The following is a 5681-nucleotide window of genomic DNA, read 5'->3' on the forward strand; positions in this document are numbered from 1 at the left end:
GGGACGTCTGTGTTCTGGGAAAGCCACTCCTTGCAAAGAGAGGGGCCAAAGGTTCAAGTGAGTCAGCTTCGGTGTTCTTGATTGCCATCAAGAGAGGGACAGGTGGGGCCATCCCAGCTTAGAGACTGCCTATGCCTGGACAAGCCTCCCATCTTCTCTTTCCTGGTGAGAATCCGGCACGTGTTAAGACTAACCCTGGGGGCAGAGGCCATGTGCTTCTGTAGTATGTCCGGAACTTGTTCCATCCATGGAGAAAGCTGAGGCACCGTATGCTCCACACTCAAACCTTGTGCTTCATTCATGTGTGCTCCCTCCATAGATAAAGAGAAGGGAGGGGGAAGGGGAGATAGAAGAGAGAGGGAGGGATTGCATGATCAATTGTATGATTAGGAATAGGGCTGAAACTCAAAGTGAATTGAGGCAGCAGTAGGTGAACACAGGGAAAACTGAGCTCGCAGCAGTAGACATTACATGATTAGTCTTCCACAACTGTCCAAGTGGAGTTAAAGACTCCAGCTCTGAGATTCTCAGCAGCCAATGAGAAGAAGGAAACAGGGTCCACTGGACTGTCAAAACAGAAAAGTATGCAACTCACTCAAAAGAACTCCAATACAAGGACTTGAGAAAAGGACCAGGAAGGTAGGAGATGATACTGAAACCACAAAGATCTGAGGCAGTTCTACAGCAGCTGGTTTCCTACATTTTACCAAAGCAGGGGCTAATCCAGGGGCATCCAGAGACACTGAAGCAAGCCTATGGGATAAAAGTACCTTCAGGAAGTCTGCACTATCTGTGCCAGTTCGATGTTGGAAAAGGTTGGAGTCTACACAACTCACAGAGAAGCTTACCCATAATTGAGTATACCTTTAATTCCAGGACTTGGGAGGCAGAGACAAGATGATCCCCACAAGTTCAAAGACAGGCTAGGCTACATTGGACAGCATAGAAAAAACATGCCTTGAGAGAGAGAGAGGGAGAGAGAGAGAGAGGGAGAGAGAGAGAGAGAGAGAGAGAGGGAGGAGGAGAAAGGAAGAAGGGAGGGAGGGAGGAAAGAAGGAAGGGAGGGAGGGAGGGAGGAAGGAAGGAAAGAAGAAAGGAAGGGAGGGAGAAAGGAAGGAAGGGAGGGAGGGAGGAGGGAAGAAAGGGAGGGAGGAAGGAAGGAAGGAGAGAAAAGCTAGTGTCTAGAGTTTTGTGAGCACCAGGAGGACCACTCTTAGCCCACCATCTGTGTATAAAGAGGACAGCTATGAAGTCCAGGGGAAAAGTTGAGTGAACAAGATACTTCAAAACAAGTGAGAACCCTCTGTCATCCTGAGCGTGAGGGCCTAGATTGAGTCACCAGGACCCACATGGAGAAGCAGGGTGTGGTGGCACGTGCTTGCCATTCCACTGCTTAGGAGGTAGATGGATTTCTGAGACTCACAGGCCAGCCAGCTTAGCCCAATCAGTGAGATCTGGATTCAAGAGAGATCTTGCAGTAAGGGGGCCAGTGTCTGAGGACAGTGCCTCAGAGTATCTGGGTCTCATCTCTGACATTAAATGCATGTATTATTAACAGGTCCTCTAGGGTACTGAGCCTTGCAATCTTCCTGTCCCACTGAACTTTGGGTGGTGATGGACGTGAACTGTACACACACCATTGGATCTGGCAGCCACATGTGGCGACAGAGTATCTGGAATGTGGCCAATGCAGCAGAAGAGCCAACGTTCTAGTCTGACTTCCTTTTAACCTATTCAAATGTGAGTACAAACAGCCACGGCTAGTGGATCCTGGACTGGTGGCAGCAATGTCCCTCTCACACATGACCAGGGTTTGTCCCTCAGTTCATTCAAAGAAGAACACCTGGTAGAGACCTATAGGTATGTCTGATAGCACAAGAATCAGGGTCACCATAGCTCTTGGTCCAAACCTTGACTCTTCATGACTATTGATTCAGAGTATGGTTTGCCTGGGTCTCACTTTCCCCATCTCCTCAAAGGCTTTTTATGACACCACCGTGTCCATAGCAGCTAGAAGTCCAAATTGCACAATTCTCAACACAGAAAAGTATCAAACAGGGACCCTGGAGTCAGGAAAGAGCTGCCTCCCGAAAGAGCCGTAGAACAAGGCAGACGCTGTATAGACTTTCACGATACCCAGAACTTGTGTTACAAGCTACAACTCTATTTATTTGATATATATTTGTAACTGTATGTATTATATGTGTGTGCCTGTTCATCTTTGTGTTGTATATGTACGCTATATGTATGGCCAGTGCTTCCAGAGCCAGAAAAATGTCAGGATCTCCTGGAACCAAGTTTAAGGATACTTATGAGCCCACATGTGTGCTGAGAACCAAACTCTGGTCCTCTGAAAGAATGTCAAGTACTCTAACCACTGAGCCATCTCTCCAGCCACTCATACATCGCAAGACAACACTGAATATGTGAAAATTATTTTCATGTTAATTTTAGAAATGTTTGTTTTAACTTTTATCTCCCCAACCCCCAAGAAATCTCTGTCATTAAGATAGAAGTCATTCATTCATTCATTAACTCATTCATACACTCAATGAATACCTACTTAGTGGACATCATGTTTCTACCTTTAGGGGTTCTTCTTCATTCTGGGGTTATACCCACAGGACCCGCCTTGAACCTCTCTACTAAATAGGACTCCACAGATCCCTTCTCTGTAAAACATCCAATCCCACCCACTGTGTCCACAACATCACATATGACTGAAGCCATATTTTCCACAGAGCAAGGCAAACAACCTCAGGAATTCTTCAGTCCGTCTTTAAACAACTGCCACATCCTCACAAAAGACCAAGCTATGGGAAGGGTGGTGTTTTTGCATGTGTCACATCCAATGTGTAAAGGACACTAAAGAGACCTAAGCAAATGGTGCTATACAAGGGCCAGCTTCTCCCTCTTCCAGAGAGACAGCCCAAGCAGGCACCTGACTGCCCATCTCCTTACTTACTGCTGTAGAGAGAGCCTTTCAAAGGGAAACATTCCCTTCTGGAGAAGAGAAGGAAGCTCATGAACCTGAAAAGTAATGGACAAGACCAGTGTCAGCTGCTGGGCAGAGACTGCCCGTCCGAGGCCTTCAGGGTGGTCCAGAGATGCAGCTTTCATGAGTCAACATCCAAGTCAGGCTGGGCATCTTTGCGTTGCATTGGATCATTTCTTTGATCTGTCATAGGTGCCTCATCTGGGTTCAGTAGATGCCTTTTCATATCCTCTCCACATCGTCTTCATATCTTTGCCTATCTCCCTAAAAACCATCACACAATGGCATCCAGCACCTTCAAAAATTATCCTCCTGGGTTTAAGTCACACCAAGACCATGTCATTTGCTACCCTAGGATGCAGTAAGAGTCTTCATTGGTCAAGGCCCCGCAACTGTAGGTATCCATTCCTGTTCCACTTCCCAGAGCTCCAGTCTGCCTGTCTTTGGGGTCTTGAGCCTGCAGGGTCACCTTCCATGTGGCGATTCAGGCCATGATCGCATCTCACGTGGCCTTCTCTATTGAGGCTCAAGTCACCAGACACAGTCCTCTATGTCTATTATGCCCCATGGTTCATCTAGTTAAAATGGTGGCTTCTTCTATCGGAGGACTAAGTGGTTGGGATGAAGACACAAAATGATGCTTATCTGCCTTTGATCCTTACTCTCCCCTCCTAGGGATGATCTCAGCTCACCTGCATGGGGAATAAGGCTGTTCTGGAATTTTATGTTTCACAGGGGCACCCCAGGTAGAAGTGGGTTAAATAACACACCCTGATCAGTGGATCAGTGTGACAGTTATGTGGGTAGACTCAATCGCCACTCTAACCTGGTCTCGATGATTCCGTGGTGTCCTTCAGTTGCATGCATCCTCTCCTACTTCTGATGTAGTTCTTACAACATTATATTTCATCATTAGAACTTAGGTTGTATCTTTAAGGTCAGTGTGTATCCAGGATCTCGCCCAGTGGAGGCACAGGGAAACTAATGAACACTTGTTAGAGAGAATCCAGTAGAAGGAGAAAAAAGCTGAACCATCTCAGGCTGGATTCACTCTACGATATTTGGAAGGGGGCTGCTTTCCAACACAGGTCTCAGTCCAGCACATTCAAGGGCAGGGCCAAGGGCAGGAAAAACAGAAAGGAGGGGCAGGTACTCACTGTATATCTGTCCCCATGTCTGTCCTACCAGGTGACATGGAGGCCGTTGTGTACTTGCCCTGCCTAGGACTGTTCCCTTCTGCCTCTTCCTCTGAGAAAAATCATAATGTTTCCCAGTGACATCTAGAGGTGTTGGTATCCTTTCCCTGCCTGGGACAGTTAATGTTGATTGTCAACTTGACAGAACCTTGAGTTACCATGAGACAGATCTCAGGGTGTATCTGTGAGAATCTGTGGATGAACTGAGGAACACCCACCTCATCTGTGGCAGCACCGTTCTTGGGACTGGGATGCGGGGCTGAATAACAAGGAGGTGAGGTGAGCTGAGTGTGGTCCTGGGTTCTGTATCCCTGCTGTGAATGCAGTACAACCAGCTGCCTCACTCAGGTTCCTGCAGCCATGCCTCCCCACCCCCACAATGACCGTATCCTTAAACTGTGAGCCAAGACGAGTTTTCTCTTCTTTAAGGTGATTTGGATGGGTGTTTTGTCACAGCAATATGACAAGTGACTGACACTCCACCCATTTAAGTTCTCATCTAGCTAAATTGCCTTGATTGCCAGCTACCCATGGTTTCCCGAATGCCCCTCTCAGGATCCTGCCCAAAATCTTAGGAAGTCAAGGTCACCAGTCTGGCTTTGCAGATGAGAAGTCAGTTTAGGAAGCTTCTTGCCATAGGTGAAGTAAGGATTCAAGCCACTGATCCTGTTCCAAGACCCAGGCAAGAGGCACAGCGACCAGGGGACTGATAGGCAGTGTGGACCTATCTATCATTCCACAGCATTAGCTGTGTATACCCCTTCACCCCTTATCCCTTTTGTAGTTGTTAGAACGACCTCTTTCCTAATGAAAACTTATTCTGAATGTTAGCAACAAGGATATCTTGGTCTGTCTGCATTGGTCATGTTAGAACAGTCTTGTGTTTTATATCATAACACATTCCCCTATATTCCTGAACATACGTTTCTGATACCTGATATATTTCTCATTCTTAGAATGAGAGTTAATATTATAAATGGTCTCCAAAGAAGAGAGCTTAGAGAGGATAAGTGTTGGGACAAACAGGGCTAGCCTCATCTAAAGGCACTCGTAGGATTGAAACTTAATGAATGTTTGTCATGAGGGTGGCTTTCCAGATCTTGAGACGAAATAAAGCCTTTTGAGTGAAATCTGAATTTGGACAACTAAGCCTAATACTTTATATGCTCTGATTTTATATTTTAATAATTATTTTAATGTCAAAGGAAATATGACCATGGGCCTGAAGTGCCTTGGTCATTGCCAGTATGTAACCAGCAGGTGATAGTCACCTTACATTCTGCCTCCTGCCTCACTGCTACCCTACCAGCATCCCTTCTGAATGGGCACTTGAATTATTTATTTCCTGTGTCTGGCTAAACTATGAACCCCTTAAGGGCATCCTGGAAACTTCTGCAGCCCACATGGTGCTTTCCAGAAAGCTGTGTGCTGGAAACCGACACTGTCACCCTCTGATGGATGACTTTGCTCCTTCCATGAGAGCTGTCAGG

Source organism: Rattus norvegicus, chromosome 6 (assembly GCF_036323735.1).
Source record: "Rattus norvegicus strain BN/NHsdMcwi chromosome 6, GRCr8, whole genome shotgun sequence".
Classification (NCBI taxonomy): Eukaryota; Metazoa; Chordata; class Mammalia; order Rodentia; family Muridae; genus Rattus; species Rattus norvegicus.